Source organism: Moschus berezovskii, chromosome 2 (assembly GCF_049115385.1).
Source record: "Moschus berezovskii isolate FMDL1 chromosome 2, NW_MosBer_1.0, whole genome shotgun sequence".
Taxonomy (NCBI): Eukaryota; Metazoa; Chordata; class Mammalia; order Artiodactyla; family Moschidae; genus Moschus; species Moschus berezovskii.
In genome coordinates this window covers 49,200,694-49,221,048 of record NC_142461.1, presented here as the reverse complement: position 1 = coordinate 49,221,048, position 20,355 = coordinate 49,200,694, and positions in this window count along the sequence as shown.

Sequence of the window (20,355 nt, the reverse complement as noted above, 5' to 3'; positions counted from 1 at the left end):
TCTTTGAACCGGCGTCTTGATTTATTATATAAATTTACTTAAGGAGTTAGACAAATCATAAGTAACTTGAATGCTTTCATTTAAAATACTTAGCAACCTAATTCAGCAATAATTTATGATACATTTTTAACAAACCATAATATAAACATGAAGAAAAGTAATTCTTTTATACCTTTGAATATTAGAAAGTCATTCTATCTTCTACTCCATTCCAAACTTGCTGTATTCTATTGATTTATAGAACCTAATCTTTTGAGTGAAAAAAAAAAAAAGAAACAAACACCAGAGGAGGATGCTGGTGGGATTATGGAACTTCCTCTTGCTCCAAAAAAGAATTCTTGCTGAAGTCTAGTCTAATGTGATGATTAATTTTACAGAGCTGTCCCTGACCAATGTCACTATAGCAATGAAAATAAACTATGAGACTAGGATTCAGCCAGAGGGGAAAAGTTCATTAAGAAATAAAAGTAAGGACAAAATTGCTCATTAAAGTGGCTAACCAGGGTTATTTTATGAGAAGATGGTTTAAAAAAATAATAGAGGGTTACAATGTATTTTAAAGAGATGAATTCAAATGTGACTCATAGATTCCGGTTTCAATAAAATTCTGCGGAATACAACAGTTTAGCTCCATGGAAAAAAGAATAGTTAGTGGACCCTATTATAATATTTGAAGTATTCTAACATGAAACTTGTCTTGCCCACAACTGCAAGAAGTATACCATTAACTTTAGAATTGTGAAAAAAAGAAAGAGTATAATTATTTTCTTAGTCTTGGATCTGGTCCAAGACGAAAAACTTCCCACTCAAAATGTTTCTAAATCTGAATGCAAAAAAAATTTTTATTTATTTATTTATTTTTTTTAAAGGGGAAAACATGTTCTTTATTTGGTAGCAATGAAATCTGTTTCAGCATTATTGGATTATAATGGTCCAAATTTTATCTAGAATCTGTGCCTCAGGAAGCACAACCCTCAAAAACGAGTAAAAATTATTTTCACACTCTTTTTTAGCTTAACTTCAACAAAAGATTTTTTTTTTTAACCTTTTGTTGAAGTTAAAAAAATTTTTTTTAGAAAATTGGAATCATTTTATTAATAGCTTCTAGTACTTCAATGAGCTGAAGAGATTGCTTTAGAACAATGTTGTCCATCAGAAACTAGTCACACACAGAAGAGTTGGGTGCTTCCCTTATCTATATGGAGAAAGCAATTCTAAAGTTTATCCTTAAAAGTACTGCCACATCGTCTGGATAGATAGGTAGATATAGGTATCCTAGATATTGAAGGCTGAATACATATCTAAAGCACGTGTGCTATATTAGAGCCTGTTTTCCAAAGGGAAGCATATTCATTATTTTTTCTTACAGAAAACTGATTAGTCTATTTCAAAATATAAGCCAAAACTTTGTATTTTATTCTAGTGTCCTTTAATGAGGACAACAATGGACATGAGTATAGTAACTTCACCTTAATCTGATATTTGAAAAGATTTTGGATAGAGAAACCAAGAGTCTAAGAAATCTAGTATTTAAAATAATGCCAATCTACAGTTTGGAAATAAATCGATTATTCACTCAAGTATTATTTGCCGAGCCTGAGTTCAGCATTGTGCTAAGCTATAGGAAAGATTCTGTCTCAGAAGTTCATGGTAAGAGCAAATGTTACAGAAGGGGAAAAAGTCATCATTAGGCAATTGGTAAAGCAATAAAGTTTTATTTCTGCAGCACAGACATTGAGTTTGGAAAAGAATTTTGTTGTTTCTTAGGACATCTGGGGGGACTTCAGATATAATAATACTGAAATGGGACTTTTAGTACTAGCTGGGCTACAGCAGGAGAAAAATTCAGAAAGCTTTTGGTCTGGAGCTAATCTCAGTCCATAGCAGGAGCTGTCTGTTGATTTAAGCGTTCTGTGTTAGTAAGCAACCTGGACAAAAAGAAAAGCAGATTAGAGAAAATAGTTGAAGCAAAGTGATTTAGACAGATTAATGGGCTATGAAAGTTAAGCCACTAGTGACAAATTCACAGTAGCTGCCATTTATTATATAATTTATTATGTAAAAGAGATTATATTGTAAATATCAGAAGACTTGCATCTTGTGATAAAACCTCCATGAAATCGTTATTATTACCCGTTTTAGAGATAAGAACACAGAAGCTTAAAATGACTAAGGAACTTGCCCAAGAACACAAGTGAAAAGTGACTGTGGTTCAAAAGCAAGACAGTCTAGGCTCACTGCTATTAGCAGGAATATTGAGGAGCCTGGCGAGCTACCATCCACAGGGCACAAAAAGTTGGACCTGACTGAAGTGACTGAATACACATGCACAAGGAATATACGGAATATATGTGGACTGTAAGGTGGAGGTGGGATAAAATATGAGACGGACAGAAGAAAAAAGTGAAACTGTGCTAGGGAAAAAGTAAGGAGGTTCACCGTGCTATGCTTTTTTGGAAGGGGTTTATGCACAGGCAGTGAGGACCAGATTCAATCCAGTTAGTAATAGAGCTGAACCTAGGAGAAATTTATTTTGTCAGTTAGCCCATTTTATCTCACTGACTTCTACTTTTGAGCTGTTTCCTTTGTTTATTGTACATTTTATTGTTTTCTTTAAGTTATTCATCTTGCAAGTTAATTTACATTTCTTTCTTTCTCAGCTGAGTAGCATGGTGAAAATGACACTGGATCTCAATCAGAAACTGTGGTTGGAAGCTTCGTTGGTCACTGGTTGCCTGTCTAGGTTTTTCTTGGGCACAACTCCCTTCCTCAGTCCCCTTCCAGCTCGCTACTTTATTATTACTTTCTGTGCCAACCACAGTCGCCTAATATTAACTGATTGTGCCACTTTTTGAATTACTGCTTGGGAAGCAGGACTAACTGATTTCATTTCTTTTATTACCCATGACCTCACAGAAAGGCAGATTGGCTAGGAAAAATAAATAAATAATGTGGGCTAGTAAATGCTTTTGGTGCTATTTACCCTCACTCTTTTGCTGGCCCCTCTTTATCCTCTCACAGTCTCAATCCCAATTCCCATCTATTTTGGTTTCAGCTGATTATATTGTTCTTTTATTTAATTTTTCCCTTGCATTTTCCATTCACTTAGAACAGGATCCCACATTAAATGAGGCTCCAGGCTCACTTAAGGATGCATTTTGCAAACCAAATAAAGTAAAATCATCAGTAAATTCCAAATGCTTTATTATGCTCCTCTACACACGTACAGATTCCAGTAAGGCTTTTGCTATGAAAACAATTCTAAGACAAGGATTCCAGATGCAATTAATAATTTTTTTCTAACCATGCCATTTATTTAAAGTCTATTACAAGGATCTAATATATTGAATTTTGGGGGAAAAAAAACATTCAGAGAGAACTTGGACAGACAGAAGCCAAACCAGAACTTGTCATAAATTGCTTAGCATATTAAAAAATGCTGAAATAAGGATAAATCAGGATCTACCAGAGAAAATAAAGGAGAGTGGCAAGATAAATAGTTTAGTGACTTACAGAGTCACCTGATCTGATGTTCTGTCCTCAAAAATCGTACTATAGGAGAAAGATTTCAGTAGTTACAATGCCAAATCCCTTTATTTCAAAAATGAGAAAATTCAGGCTCAGGACCTTAACTAGTTGGTTAACAACAGAGACCATAACCCAGACCTTGAGGTTTATTTAGAGCCATCACTAGCATTTCACACTGATTTACATTTTCTATTTAAGAATAATACAGTCAGCCAATATTTCTTGTTCTTTTTCTTGATTGTTTTATGTACAGGGCTTCTATTCTATGGGTCCTTGTTCACTTTTAGGTTTGACAAACTAATTTTCTTTCTTACTTAAAGCACTAATTTCATTCTCAGAACACTCTGAGAAAGCAGGGTAGAACAGAATGCTCAAAGTCAGGGAAGCCCCCATTGTAAATGTTTCATTGCTTTGGGGCAGTATGCTCCTCGCTGTGACATAATGGTCAGGTTGGTGAAAGCACCAGGGACTGGAACACTTGGCTTCTGCCACTCCTTGGTAAGAAGATTGCTTCCAGAACACCATCTACAGAGATACGGTTCTTCCTCTAAGCTGCCAGCATCTGTCTTCAGGCCAAGGGAGTATTTCTGGATTCTCACAGGAATATATAATGTGCATATTTGTATGTATGTATGTGTATATACATATGTGTATGTATACATGTGTGTGTGTATTTGAAGTGATTTTTAAAAATACTGGATTACTTTTTTCCTCTGTATATTTTCATGCCCCCCAAAGTATGAAAATAAAAAATAGATCTTAACTCACGGAAGAAAATAAACAATTTAACCAATATATACACACTGTGGTTTAGTCATTAAGTTGTGTCCGACTCTTGTGACTCCATGGACTGTAGCCCACCAGGCCCCTCTGTCCCTGGGATTCTCCAGGCAAGAATACTGGAGTGGGTTGCCTTTTCCTTCTCCAGGGGCTCTTCCTGACCCAGGGGTCAAACCCTGATCTCCTGCTTTGCAGGCAGATTCTTTACCGACTGAGCTACAGATATTCACAAAAGCTGTGTTCACTATCTGTTATTAGATTTTAAGATTTTTATATCCACTTACATATAAAATTCTCCTCCTCAAACCTCTTTCCCTCTCTTTCTCACTCTCTATCCCTTGCTATCTTTATTTCTATCTCTAGTTCTATCACTTGTATGCTTATATAAACATATGCACATATACATTCCTATCTAGTTCAATCCCCATAAGCTTAATTTCATTCCCCTCAGTTACAGTGGGCAAAGAACCGATGACTTATAATATTCCTGTAATATTCAACTCTTGTAACTTGGTGCCTCAAACTCACATGACTGTTTTGAGTGACTTTTAGTAACAGAGGGAGTGATAATAGTGAATTTATTATCCCTTCATTCTACTGCCAGTAGAGTCTAAAGGAATTGGACTTTAGATCAAAAGGAAAGTTTTGATCAATTTTAGAGATGAAGAAATGGTATGAAGGGTAGAACCAGTTGAGAAGCTGGTAGGTTGTGAGTTCGCACTTGAGTGGTTAGGGATGGATCTGGGAAAAAGAGATTTCTAAAACTGAGAAAGTTCCTAAATTATATCCAATCAAAATTCATTCACTACTACATAGTTTTTTCTTGAGAAGGTATTAGATAATATGTCGAATCAAAACTCATTCATCATTTTTCTTGAATTTTGCCTAAATATGAGTACTGAAAGGTATGGATTATGTTACTCAATGTATAAAATTTATTCTAACCTATGATTGCATTCACAAACATGGAACCAAACAGTTAATAGCCTTGACATGCTCAAGTTAAAGTTTAAGTAGATATGAGCCACCTGATGAGAAGAGCAACTGAGGCAAAGAGCCAATTCATTGGAAAATACTCTGATGCTGGAAAAGATTGAAGGCAGAAGGAGAAGGGGATGACAGAGGACGAGATGGTTGGATGGGATCACCGACTCAGTGGACATGAGTTCTGAGAAAACCCTGGAAGATAGTGAAGGACATGGAAGCCTGGTGTGCTGCAGTCCGTGGGGTTGCAGAGTCGGATGACTGAGCGACTGAACAACAAAACCATTTACACAATCTAAAGATAGTTCTAAATTAATTATGACTATCCATAGGTATGTACTTCACCATGGTGACAGGCTTCTTTTACAAATTGTGCTCACTATCTTAACTTCAGTAGAATCTTTAAAATAACATTATTTTTAAAACATATTGAATAATAGAAATGTTACATATGCATTTTCTATTTTATTACACTTGTTATATTTTCTTAACTGAGTTTTATATTTCTAGAAGTTTAAAATATTCTCTTGAGCAACAATGTTAGATACTAAGTGATATTTCTTCAAATTTATGAAATGTTCATATTAATTTCTCCCAGATTTCAAAATACTTTGATGTATTCTGAGAGATTTGGCTATTTCTACCACCTAATATATATTAGATTCTCTATTTATGCTATTCATTCAGATGCACACACCCCTCCCCCTCAAAAGTGTAACTTTAAAAAGAACTTTATAGTCATTGCTGGGAATTCAAATTTAATTCAATGTCATATGAAGTTACCTATGCAAATAATTAAAAGGGCAATAGAAGAAATAGATAATTTCTACACATAGCTAAATTGTCATATAACAGAAAAGGAGCAACAATATTAAAGCTAACTTTTCCTCTTTGGGATTAGCAAATTTCTTTTTACACTGATTGCAAACTATATTCCAATTTCAGAAACATGAAAATGTTAAAACTGTACATATTAGTTTCAATAAAGTATAGTAGAGATGACCTTCCCTCTTTTACTTTTATATGTTAATAGTTAAATACCCCCATGGTTTTGATACTTGATCATCCTTAATTTTGTATGTCTTTAATCTCAACTTCTCCAGGTTGTTCCTACAATTCATTGTACCCAATATATATCTCTACAGATTTGCTCACTCAGCCTTCATGAGACTTCTGTGTCCAATCACTTTTATTTTATTACCTTTCCCCCCTTAAAATTTTTCAGATGTTGCATTTTATTCCTTCTTTAAGCCGCTCACCATAGTTATCCATCTTTTTTCACTGAAAAACTTTTCAAAGTTTAGCTCCTGCCTCTCTTTTCTTACTGTCCATGTTATTTAAATCCATGTGATTAGCTTTAGATTCCACCATCCTAATGAAATCATTCTCTTTTAGGTTTGTTGAATTTCTAATTATCATAACTTACTGAGAGTTTCTTCATCCTTTATCCCATTAGGCCTCAAACATTTGGTCTCTTGGTTTGTTATTGGTAACTTGATACCCTTTCGTTCTTAGCTTCCAAGTCTCTATACATTTCTCTTCTAAAATCTTCTTCCCTTAATTTTTTACTTATTCCTTTTCTTCCCAGCTCCCCTCCCATAAAAAGAAGCCATTTCTATGGGCATTGCTTTATCTACATCACATAATTGACATCAGTCTTTCTCATAGCTTCAACAATCATTTTAAGCCAATGGTTCTCAAATTGTGATGGTCACATCACACTTCTACATTTCCAGTTCATCTACCTTTGAATATCATGGTTGCATCCCAAACTGAACATACCCAATACCACACCTATCATTACCTCTCCCCAACTTTATTATGTCTCTTGCATGTTTTGAAGGCCTTTGCCATTCTCCCATTCACCTAGATATGAAGCCTTGGATTCACCATCAACTTTTTCTTTTCTCTTACTTTCATTAAGTCAGTGATTGAAGCTTAAACTGTTAAAAATAGTCTGTGTCTGCTCTTATTCTTTTTTTTAATTTCTGCTTTCCTTATACTGGTTGAAATTATTTCTTGCTATATGATATAAATGCTGCTGCTGCTGCTAAGTCACTTCAGTCGTGTCCGACTCTGTGCGACCCCATAGACGGCAGTCCACGAGGCTCCGCCATCCCTGGGATTCTCCAGGCAAGAACACTGGAGTGGGTTGCCATTTCCTTCTCCAACGCATGAAAGTGAAAAGTGAAAGTGAAGTCACTCAGTCGTGTCCGAATAGTAGCGACCCCATGGACTGCAGCCTACCAGGTTCCTCTGTCCATGGGATTTTCTAGGCATCAGTTAGTTCAGTCGCTCAGTCGTGTCCGACTCTTTGCGACCCCATGAATCACATAGTCCCTTCTAACAGGTCCCTTTTTGGACCTAATCCACCATTCTCCCAATATAGCTCCCTGAAAGTTTAATGACTCTGATCATACCACTCTCAAATGAAAAGTCTTATCAAACACTCATTAATAACTACCCAATAATTTAGCTTTAGCCTAGCATTTAGAACATCCCATGAGTGAACCTAAGTCACCCACTTTTCAAAATCAATCTCACATTAGAGACTAATGTTATCCAATTTAAAATCCAGCCAAAACTGTCTTAACACCTAGACTTGTAACTCTGCCCAGAAATCCTTCATGTTCCCCATTTCTACTAACCTTTATTCTCTGAAGCTAATATTTTAACTCTTTCTTGATTCTTCTTACCCACCCCTCACAATTCCTATCTTAGCGCAGAAGATTTCACCTCCAGGTTCAATAAGAAAATAGAGGCATTGGACAAAGACTCTCAAATATTCCCTCCTTCCTTACATAAGATTTATCCCTATCCTTACTTGTTACCTATTCTTTCCCTATAGTTCCAATAGGAGGAATGGCTTCTTCCTGTCCTTCATCTATGCCTCCATCTTTCTCTGCATTTCATACCTTCTGGTTTCTTAACTGTCTTGTTATGCCCTCTTTATCCTATGCCGTTAGCCTTTCACTGTCTGTGATCTGTCTATGAACAAGTGCATTTATCTTCTAAAAAGTGAACTTTCTTCTGATCTTATGTTCCCTTTGATGTGAAGGGCTGACTCATTTGAAAAGACTCTGATGATGGGAAAGATTGAAATCAGGAGAAGGGTACAACAGAGGATGAGATGGTTGCATGGCATCACTGACTCAGTGAACATGAGTTTGGGTAAGCTCTGGGAGTTGGTGATGGACAGGGAAGACTGGCATGCTGAGGTTCATGGGGTCACAAAGAGTTGGACACGACTGAGCAACTGAACTGAACTGAATGAGCCCTCTAGTAGATTCTCCTCCCTTACAAAACCAATATTCTGGGACAGGTGGTTTGTATTCATTTGTCTCTACCTTTTTGTCTTGCATTCAGTTTTCAACTCATTGTAATATATTTTCTACACATTGTAATATATTTCCCATCACTACACTAAAAGTGCTATTACCATGGTTTCTGCTAACCTTATAGCTGCTAAATCCAATGGGAGAGTTCAGTTTTTATTTCTTTTTAAAAAAAAATTTATTAATTTACTTAGCAGTTCTGGGTCTTATTTGCCACCCATGTGGGCTCTTTGGTCTTTATTATGGCATGAGGGATCTTTGTTGTAGCATATGGGATCTAGTTCCCTGACTAGGGATAGATCCCAGGCCACCTGCACCTGAGAAGCTTTTCGGAAATAATGATGCCTGAGCTCTACCCACAGAAACTCACACTTAATTGGTCTGAGAGAGAATCAGGCTCTCCGTGTTTTGCAACAATTAGCTGGGTGACTATAATGTCCAGCCCCAATTGTCTCCTGTATTAGCAGGTGGGTTCTTTACCACCAGCATCACCTGGGTAGTCCTTGTTTTAAAAAGTGTGTATTTATCATCTCTGATGGTCTTTGATGTCAGGATTGTGTTCAAATTCCCCGCTATATGTCTTCATACTTTGGACATAGCATAGGAAATCTTGTAATTTAAAATAAATAAAATGATTCCAATACTTAATATAACCAGAATAATAAAGCCAAATTCAAACCATGTTCATAAGGAACAAGGTTAGTGTCAACATTCAGATGACTGAGTTGAAAAAAAAAAAAGAAAACTAGGAAAAATGTTTGTTCACAGTCTGGGGTTTGAAATGTGGCCCTACAAAAATAAACAGTTCTTAAATTCTGGTAGAAGCAGTTTGTGGGCTGCTGTCCTAATCAATTCTCCAGTGAACTAGCCCCACTAACCTTCTAATCTTGGCACTGCCTAAACTGTGTTTTTGTAACAACTTGCACAATCTTCCTTTTTTACATCTTCCTTTCCAGTGTAACTGATTTTAGAGGATATTGACAGTGCTGAACTAAATGATGAAATAATCTCTTTTCCCTTGTCAGCCCATCTGGGAAAGACGTTCTTGCACATAGTCATTTTTAAAGTACAATTAACAAGAAAAGGGGAAATTGGTTAATAAAACAGAATTGTATTAAGTTCCACCCCCATGATGCTTGAGAAATACTAGAACAATTACATTTATAAGCCATACTCAAAAAAGAAGGGGAGAAAAAAGAGTTGCCACCCAAATCAGTCAAAAAAAAAAACAAACAAAAACTCATCCCCTGCCCCTCCTTGCCCTGGAGTATTTTTCCAGAAAAGGAAATATCTGCTAATCTTCTGGATGCCTCTGAGAAAGACAGACCTCTCCATCAATAATATGTGCAGAAACCCTGCCATTTGTGCAGAAATAAGATCTGCCTTCAGGCTACAAATGGGCTTGGGGACCTGATGAGATGGTCTGCAGCCACAGAACATACCAGATGTTTCTAAGCAAGGACTGGGGAAGAGAATTCAGCACTGATTTAGAACAGTACCTTTCAAACTCATTTGCCCGGGGTGAAAGGACATATAACCCTTGTACATATGGACACAGTATATGCAAAAATGTGTGTGTGTATGGGTATGTATTTGAAAATAAATTCAAATAAATAAATTTTAAAAAATAAATGTAAAGGAAGAGCTTTGTAATCCATTAGTAGTTCATGAAATCAATTTTGCATGTGTCAACCAGCATTTTAAACAAGAATAGAAAATATCAGTTTGTATTTTATACATTAATGGTAAGCATTTTTTGTGATTTCAGTTGCATACATTAACTTCTAAAACACATAAACTCACGAGTTTACTAAATCTATAGAAACCAAATTAAGTGACAATATCCATGAAAGGATATGGAATGACCTTTTGCCAACCAGAAGGTCTCAGGAAGTTTCAATCACTCTGTCAACAAATACACACTGATCGAAGACTATGTTCCAGGAACCTTGCTAACCACAAAGGAAAATGTGTTCCTGGTACACAATCTTCAATTTTCCCTACGCCCTTTGGTTATGCCAATCTTGGCCTGACGCATGCTAAGAATCATATCCAGTGCCACTGTTATGGGAGAAAGATAAGCAAGGTTTTGGGGGAAGGCAGATATAGCTGACAGAGAAGGCAATGGCATCCCACTCCAGTACTCTTGCCTGGAAAATCCCATGGATGGAGGAGCTGGTAGGATGCAGTCCATGGTGTCGCTAAGAGTTGGACGCGACTGAGTGACTTCACTTTCACTTTTCACTTTCATGCATTGGAGAAGGAAATGGCAACCCACTCCAGTGTTCTTGCCGTGAGAATCCCAGGGACGGGGGAGCCTGGTGGGCTTCCGTCTATGGGGTCGCACAGAGTCGGACACGACTGAAGTGACTTAGCAGCAGCAGCAGCAGGTACAGCTGAAAAAACTCATATGTTGCTGTCTTATCTCAATTTTTCTTGTTCTGTTTGGGTATTTCAGATGCCCAGTTCTTTCATTATGAATCCCCATTGCTTGAGGTCCCCAGGTCAGGTGTCCAGCCCATTCCAGTGCTCTTGAGCATTGACTTCCTATGCTGCCTCACCGAAACTTACCTGCCTTATAATGTCTTCTTTCTTGGTCTCAGAGGTGAGATAAAAGGCTCTTGAGGCATTAATGGTCAGAGTATCTGAAGTATAAAATCTTTCCAGCTAGCATCATCTTTTTGACAGGAACATCCCAATAGAATGAGGACTGTAAATAATTTAGGATAAGTCAATTCAGACTTTCAATCAAAGGGATACTGAGGTGAGCTAGAAAGGAAACTGTTCCTACCTTGAAAGGCATTTTGAGTCTGGTAGTTAAGACAGATATTAAACAAGTATAATATGAAAACTGCATTAAAAAATTTAAATATGGGAGGTATATAAATTTATAAAAAGATAATTTGATTAATTCTAGTGGGTCAGGAAAGTCTTCTGAGGCAATGACTTTTAAACTGAAGCTTGAGGATAAGTAGGCATTATCTGGGTGAGGGAGGAGAGCTACAGCATGGATCTTTGCAGACAGACCATCACTTTACTAGTTTTGTACGTTTGGAAAAAAATTTTTAACTCTTTTAAGCTTTAGTTTTCTTATATATATATAAATCAGGGAAATAAATCAATCTCAAATGATTGCATATACTGCATTTAACATAGGCTCAATACTTACTACTCAAAATATAGTATGGATGTGAGAGTTGGACTGTGAAGAAAGCTGATCGCCGAAGAATTGATGCTTTTGAACTGTGGTGCTGGAGAAGACTCTTGAGAGTCCCTTGGACTGCAAGGAGATCCAACCAGTCCATCCTAAAGGAGTTCAGTCTTGGGTGTTCATTGGAAGGACTGACGCTAAGGCTGAAGCTCCAATCCTTTGGCCACCTCATGCAAAGAGTTGACTCACTGGAAAAGACTGATGCTGGGAGGGATTGGGGGCGGGAGGAGAAGGGGACGACAGAGAATGAGATGGCTGGATGGCATCACCGACTTGATGGACATGAGTCTGAGTGAACTCCGGGAGTTGGTGATGGACAAGGGAGGCCTGGCGTGCTGTGATTCATGGGGTCGCAAAGAGTGGGACACGATTGAGCGACTGAACTGAAAGGTAGTTAACAGTGGTACCAGTATTAGCAGTGGTGGTAACAGTACTTAGCCAGTGCAGCACTGGTTTCCAGATGAAATGAGATGTCTGTAAATCTTTACAGACTGGGACTTATGGGCGAGCTGCTTATTCATAAGCCTCATTTATCTGAAGCAGAAGCCAGTTGATGGCAACTAATGGCTTTATGAGGCCCCCAGAGGGAGGCAAACTATCTCAGAATACAAGCATGGAGCAACCTTCATTGGCAGTAGAAGCCCACAAAGTCCTCTAGTTACAGAAGGTCTTTCTTCAGAGCAGGAATGTGGAGTTCCTGATTTCATCAACTCAGCATTCTCTGCATTCTGGTTTACACTGAAGCTTCATTCACTCTTTACAAAGTAACATAAACATGCTTTAATAGTTCACATTGGAGTGAGCAGGCTGAAGAGAAATCTTCGTTGATGTTTCTTTTCTACCTGTCAGGTCAAATCTTTAGTATGGATAATATGAATAGAAAACATTTTGAGAAGTATTAATAACTGTTCCATTGTATTGATCCAATGATAAGCAGGAAATGACTATGCAAGTGAATATGTTTTTCAAGCATCAATAGAAACCCACATTGTACAGTTTATTCATCTTTTTTTTAACCAAAGAAACAATTCTTTTGATCATTCTTTCTTAACAATGGTAATAAACAGTTCCTCATAAACGCTTTCAGTTGAAAGTGTTCTGATATTAAATAATTGCTGCTCACTGAGTAACAGTGTCCCAAGAACGCACCAAAGCAAGAGGCCAGTTATACCCAAACCCTATTCAAAAATTTTTCAATGGCTCCATGGAAACATGAATCTTATATAACTCTTCAGTTTGGCATATGGCTCTCTGATTCCAACACATTTTAGTAAGTTCATTTGTATATGATTCCCAGACTCTCCAGCTGAAATAGATTACTCATGGTTTCCCACACATAGCCCTCAATTTCTTGGCATCCTGCCTTTGTTTATGCCATTGCTTCTATCTGTAACAATCTCTTCTACTCTGTAAAACCTTACTGTCCATCAGACCATCCCAAATGACATCTTCCTTTCAGGATCATCAAGTCTCTCTTGGTCTCTAAAATTTGCTGGGACTTCCTTTTCCAAAGCCTCCCAATACTCTGTGTGTTCATGGGCTCAGTGGCTCAGTCATGTCAAACTCTTTGCAACCCCATGGGCTGTAGCCCACAAGGCTCCTCTGTCCACGGAATTTCCCAGGCAAGAATATTGGAGTGGGTTGCCATTGTCCTCTTCCAGGGGATCTTCCTGACCCAAGGATTCAACCTGCGTCTCCTGCATCTTCTGCATTGCAAGCAGATTCTTCACCACTGAGGCATCCGTTGCATTTTCCAAGTTTTATATTCCTGTACCAATTTTCAAAATGTGTTATGCTAACATTTAGCATAGAGTTTCAGAATATGGACTTTGGGGTCAAAGAAATAAAATGGTGCCTTGAATCTACCATGCCACACACACAAAGCTTTTTAACTTTGGCCAAATGATTTAGCTTATTTAAGCTGCATTTCTTTATTTGAAAAAGAGCTAGGTCACAAGACATCCCCTAACAAGACGATGAAGGCTCTGTACATTTCCTGAAAAGAAATATACAAACCTATATACATTTTCAGTCTGTATACACATACACTTGTGTCTATACATACACTAGTGTTCTAGAGCAGAGAATCTCAAGGTGTGGTCTTATACACTTGGATGTTCCCAAGACTTTTTAGGATATACGAGAGGTAAATATTTTTTCTGTAAATACACTCAGACATTATTTACCATTTTCTCTGTGCTGACAGTTGCACCACCAACCCAAAAGTAATGATGGATATAACTGTTGGCATCATAGCATGAATCAAGGCAGTGACACCAAGCCATCATTGTATTCATCGTATTCTTATTAATCATGTTATTATTTACTACTATGCACTTGCAGTTTAAAAATTACAGTTTCACTTAAGAAAGTCCTCGATGAAGCAATAAAACTAATGAACATTTTTTAGATTTCAAACCTGAGTCACATTCTGTATGTGAAACAGGAAGTACACCTATAGCACTTCTGCTACATACTGAAATACAGTGGTTGCCTGGAGAAAAGGCATGAGTGTCTGAGATGTGAGGTAAACTAATCACTTTTCTTTTGTTAGAACATCTATTTTATTTTTACTTGAAGAAATGACGTACCAACAAACTGATATTCAGACCATAGTTTGGGTATTTGGTAGACATTTTCTCACAAATGGACAAGGTGAAGCTATTGCTTCGAAGAATAAAAACTGAAAATATTTGTCACCAAAGGTGAAATTTGAGCTTTCAAGTAAAAAATAAATTTAAAAAAACTTATATAAGTTGCTGTGAGCCAAATATCTTCCCAATACCTGAAGACTTTTCTGGTGAGAGCAAAGGTAATAACTAACAAATAGTCTTTAAGATAGCTTGTGTTATAAATGTGTCAATGTTTGGAAGATCTGCATAACTTAGTAAACCAATACAATATTTTCAAATGATTAGTGTATGATATAAAATTATGTGTGAGTAAAAGACCCATTCAAAGTAAGTAACATAAACCAATCTACTTTAATGTAACAAATTTTGAAGCTCATCAATAATGGTTTAAATTACACATGGAAGCTACCTTTAATAAATGATCACTTGTTCAGTTCTGCTCTGACTTAGGTAAACGAAAGCTCTTTGAGTCCCCAAGCATTTTTAAGCATGTTTTCTTAGCCTGAGAACACTGACGCTCCTAAAGAAATGGTTCTGTGGTTAAGAATTCTTGCTCTAATAAAAAGCCCACAATTTCATGAAGTGAAATAGAGGCTTCTGCCACGTCAGTCCCAGGTTCCTAGAGTCAGGTCGTCTCTGCTGCCGCTGCTGTAGCTGCTGCTAAGTCGCTTCAGTCGTGTCCAACTCTGTGCGACCCCATAGATGGCAGTCTACCAGGCTCTGCCTTCCCTGGGATTCTTCAGTCAAGAACACTGGAGTGGGTAGCCATTTCCTTCTCCAGTGCATGAAAGTGAAAAGGGAAAGTGAAAAGGGAAAGTGAAGTCGCTCAGTCATGTCTGACTCTTCGCGACCCCATGGACTGCAGCCTACCAGGCTTCTCTGTCCATGGGATTTTCCAGGCAAGAGTACCGGAGTGGGGTGCCATTGCCTTCTCCACATGTCATCTCTATGGGGAGAAAACGTCTGTCATTAAAGCAGGTGACTGAAAAATTAAAAAAAAAAACAAAAAACAATGTAAAATCACAAGGATGAATGCCTCTTTACCTTAAGTCTCCCAGTGGAATCCTGAAAATATAGGTGAAAATTAGATTTTTTTAAAAAAGTAAATTGTATTTCTTAATACTCTAAGATGAAATTATTTTTGTAAAGAAAAGAAAATGTGCACCTGTTTTTTTTTTGGCGTGGGGGGGCATTTTCATGTAATGAGTGATCTTCACACTCCCCCCCGCCACACAAATCTTTTTGCAATTGGTCCATTGCTTTAAAAATGTTTTATTATTATTTAGAACAAAATGAATGACGTGTAGATAAGCAGCTATTTTAAAGAGAGACACAATGTCTATAGAAATATTCAGCTTGGTGACTCTTCAGTTCAGTTCAGTTCAGTTCAGTCGCTCAGTCGTGACCGACTCTTTGCGACCCCATGAATCACAGCACACCAGGCCTCCCTGTCCATCACCAACTCCCAGAGTTCACTCAAACTCATGTCCATAGAGTCGGTGATGCCATCCAGCCATCTCATTCTCTGTCATCCCCTTTGGTGACTCTAATACTCAGTAAACACTTTCCAGAACCATATTAAAACATTTGACCATGAAATGAACTTTTCTCTGGTTTTATTGTTTAGATGAGCTTAGGGAAGGTGTTGAAAGAAAGGAAAAACAAAGTGAAGAAGAAGAGAACCTGATAAAGAGAAGAAACATTACCGGATCAGAAAAGGAGGCTTTTAACCATCACCATTGAGCACTAAGGCCCAATTAGATATCCTTTAGGACTCAGCCAGCTTGCTCTTTCCTCCTCATGTTGGCCTGCTGCTATTCAGGACGCAACCGTCACAAAGTGGAAACACAGAGGTAGCCACCCTCCTGGCACCTGATCGGACCTACAGTTACTTTTTCTGCTTGTGTAGCTCCACAGTCAGGTGAACTGGCTCTTGGCCTGGAGTGCCAAGAACTTTTGACCTGATACATTATGCTGGTTTCCAGGAGAGTTTAAGAAAAAGGATGTGTTGGTGTTGCAGGAAAAAAAATACAAATATTTAAGTAGCAAATTTTATCAGATGTTGTGGTGTCTGAAAAATAAGGCAGAGATTCTTTATAAAAAGTGGCAGAAAATCCATGAGGCACAGAGGATTTTACTTTTCTAGGAAGAAATTTTAGAGGGGAAAAATCTTCAGCTTTTACGATCTCTAATAATCTGTTCTCACCAAATAGCCCTCAGCAAAACTTCACATCGTCTATTGGTAAAGACAATTTCTTAAGGCTTCTAATTTCTGATCCTCTGCATCCTTGCATAACCCATCCTTGCATGCATGTGTGGTAAGTCGCTTCAGTCGTGTTCAACTCTTTGTGACCCCATGGACTGTAGCTGACCAGGCTCCTCTATCCATGGGATTCTCCAGGCAAGGAAACTGGAGTAGGTTGTCATGCCCTCCTCCAGGGGGTCTTCCCAAGCCAGGGAACTAACCCTCATCTATTATGTCTCTTGCATTGGGAGGCAAGTGCTTTACCACTAGTGCCACCTGGGAAGTCATATCTTAGAGATATTAAACAAAATTCCTTTTCACACTGGTCTTCTCTAATGGATCAGATGGCTCAGATGGTAAAGAACCTGACTGCAATGCAGGAAACCAGGGTTCAATCCCTGGATCAGGAAGATCCTCTGGAAAAGGGAATGGCATTTCAGTGTTCTAGCCTAGAAACTACACCAGAGGACTTTGATTGGATACAGTGCATGAAGTCACAGAGTTGGACACAACTAAGTGACTAACACTCATTTTACTTTTGCTTGCCTCACCTCCCTCATGCTTCCAGGAATCCTGAATTTGTTCAGCATCTTATACATTTGACTCACTTAATTCTCTGATCACATCATTCAGTTTAGTTCAGTTCAGCTCAGTCACTCAGTCGTATCCGACTCTTTGTGACCACATGGACTGCAGCATGCCAGGCCTCCCCGGCCATCAGCAACTCACAGAGTATGCTCAAACTAAGGCCCATTGAGTCAGTGATGCCATCCAACCATCTCATCCTCTGTCTTCCCCTTCTCCTCCCACCTTCAATCTTTTCCAGCATCAGGGTCTTTTCCAGTGCATCAGTTCTTCACAACAGCTGGCCAAAGTATTGGAGTTTCAGCTTCAGCCTTGGTATGTCCAATGAATATTCAGGACTGATTTCCTTTAGAATGGATTTATTGGATCTCCTTGCAGTCCAAGGAACTCTCAAGAGTCTTCTCCAACACCACAGTTCAAAAGCATAAATTCTTCGGTGCTCAGCTTTCTTTATAGTCCAAAATGTACATCCATACGTGACTACTGGAAAAACCATGGCTTTGACTAGACAGACCTTTGTTGGCAAAGTAATGTCTCTGCTTTTTAATATGCTGTCTAGGTTGGTCATAACTTTTCTTCCAAGGAGCAAGTGTCTTTTAATTTCATGGCTGCAGTCACCATCTGCAGTGATTTTGGAGCCCCCCAAAATAAAGTCTCTCACTGTTTCCATTGCTTCCCCATATATTTGCAATGAAGTGTTTTGACCAAATGCCATGATCTTAGTTTTCTGAATGTTGAGCTTTAAGTCAACTTTTTCACTCTCCTCTTTCACTTTCTTAAAGAGGCTCTTTAGTTCTTCTTCGCTTTCTGTCACAAGGGTGGTGTCATCTGCAAATCTGACGTTATTGATATTTCTCCCGGTAATCATGATTCCAGCTTGTGCTTCATCCAGCCCAGCATTTCTCATGATGTACTCTGAATGTAATTTAAATAAGCAGGGTGACAATATACAGACTTGACATTCTCCTTTCCCTATTTGGAACCAGTCTGTTGTTCCATGTCCAGTTCTAATTATTGCTTCCTGACCTGCATACATATTTCTCAAGAGGCAGGTCAGGTGGTCTGGTATTCCCACCTCTTGAAGAATTAACCACACTTTCTTGTGATCCACATAGTCAAAGTCTTTGGCATAGCCAATAAAACAGAAATAGATGTTTTTCTGGAACTTTTTTGCTTTTTCAATCATCCAGTGGATGTTGGCAATTTGATCTCTGGTTCCTCTGCCTTTTGAAAATCCAGCTTGAATATCTGGAAGTTCACAGTTCACATACTAATGAAGCCTGGCTTGGAGAATATCGAGTATTACTTTACCAGCGTGTGAGATGAGTTCAATTGTGCGGTAGTTTGAGCATTCTTTGGCTTGGCCTTTCTTTGAGATTGGAAGGAAAACTGCCCTTTTCTAGTCCTGTGGCTACTGCTGAGTTTTCCAAATTTGCTGGCATATTTAGTGCAGCACTTTAACAGCATCATCTTTCAGGATTTGAAATAGCTCAACTGGAATTCCATCACCTCCACTGGTTTTGTTCATAGCGATGCTTCCTAAGGCCCACTTTACTTAGCATTCCAGGATGTCTGGCTCTAGGTGAGTGACTACACCTAGATTATGATTACACTACATCATGTAGTGTAGATTATGACTACACTACATCATGATTATCTGGGTGGTGAAAATCTTTTTTATATAGTTCTTCTGTGTGTTCTTGCCATTTCTTCTTAATATCTTCTGCTTCTGTTAGGTCCATACCATTTCTGTCCTTTATTGAGCCCATCTTTGCCTGAAATGTTCCCTTGGTATCTCTAATTTTCTTGAAGAGATCTCTAGTCTTTCCCATTCTATTGTTTTCCTCTATCTTTTTTTTTTTTTTTTTTTGCTTTGATCACTAAGGAAGGATTTCTTATCTCTCCCTGATATTCTTTGGAACTCTGCATTGAAATGGGTATATCTTTTCTTTTCTCCTTTGATCACATCATTAGCAATTTCATTTATTCAGTAAATCTGTATCAGGCACCAATATATATCAGGCACCAGTAACACACTAGGGATCTAGAGAAGAGCAGAAGACATACCCCCATTGTTAAGAATCTTACTGACATCCCAATCAACATCCAGTAATTTTATGGATATTAACATATTGATCCTATAGTTTTGGGGAAAGAGAGGGAAAAAAAAAACAGATTAGCCATACAATACTGAAGGAGAAGAACAAAGTTGGAAGACTGATACCACCAAACATCAAGTCTTACTATGAAGCAACAATGAATAAAGAAAGTGATATTGGTGAAGAAAATTGACAAATCAACGGAGGATCAGAGTCAAGAGCATAGAAGTAGAACCACATAAGCACAGGCAATTGATAGTTGACTAAGGAGCAAAGGCAAACAAGAGATCAAAGACAATCTTTTCAGAATGAATCTGAAGATACAGACCTTACACCATTTATAAAAGTCAAACCCAAATGGATCATAGAACTAAATATACAACACAAAACTACAAAACTCTTAGAAGTTAACACAGAAAAAAACTTGATACTTTGGGTATGGTAATGACTTTTTAGACACACTACCACAGACACAGTTCATTAAAAAATCTAATTGATAAGCTGAACTTCATTGAAACTAAAAAATCCTGCTCTGTAAAAACAATGTCAAGATAAAGAGAAGACAAGCCATAGTCTAGGAGAAAATATTTGCAAAAGACACATCTGATAAAGGTCTATTATAAAAAATATAAAAAGAAATATTAAAACTCAACAATAAGAAAATAACTAAGTTTATTTTAAAAAGGGCAAGAAAACTTAATGGTCACCTCACCAAAGAAAATACACAGATGGCAAGTGAGTGTATGAAAAGATGTCCCACATCACATGCCATAAGAGAAATGGAAATTAAAACTACAGTAAGATACCAGTATATATCTGTTAGAATGACCAAAATCTAGCAGACTGATAACACCACCAAATGATGATGATGTGAAGCAGCAAGAACTCTCATTCGTTCCTGGTGGGAATGCAAAATGAGGCAATCACTTTGGAAGACAGTTTGGCAGCATCTCAG